The sequence below is a fragment of the Nanorana parkeri genome, unplaced genomic scaffold (assembly GCF_000935625.1).
Source record: "Nanorana parkeri isolate BGI_ZX_2015 unplaced genomic scaffold, ASM93562v1 scaffold2232, whole genome shotgun sequence".
NCBI classification, from domain to species: Eukaryota; Metazoa; Chordata; class Amphibia; order Anura; family Dicroglossidae; genus Nanorana; species Nanorana parkeri.
The window spans coordinates 41,830-42,185 of record NW_017308500.1 but is presented as its reverse complement, the minus strand read 5'-3'; the positions used below and the strand labels follow the sequence as shown (position 1 = coordinate 42,185).

Below are 356 nucleotides of genomic sequence, written 5' to 3'. Positions count from 1 at the left end.
GCTGGGACACAGATCAGCGCCCAGCGGGGAGGAAAGAAAGCAGGGATGCGCCGCTGTATCGGCCAGAAAATGGCACTTTCGGCATTATGCCAAAAGTGCCATTTTGGGCCGATATGTCGGTGCATCCCCAATACCAAGTCAGTCTCTCCATTGACTGTAGTAGTGTCACATCTCAAAGCGACGTGTCGGAACCCAGCGGTCCCTTCTTCAGGCAAACAGAGAATGTCACTCGGAGATGTGACACTACTACAAGAGACGGACTCGGGATGGTTCTGATGGTTCTGGAGTGCAAGTGACTCTCCATGTGATTTCAGTGACGGGAGAGACGCATTTTACAGACTAAACTCATCCAAAAA

General features: G+C 51.1%; 1 protein-coding gene across 1 annotated transcript in view; it reads left to right on the top strand.

Annotated features, from left to right (window-relative positions):
* Positions 1-356, top strand: part of GSK3B (glycogen synthase kinase 3 beta) — a 94,677-nt gene that overhangs the window by 63,980 nt on the left and 30,341 nt on the right. The gene's annotated exons all lie outside the window — the stretch shown is intronic.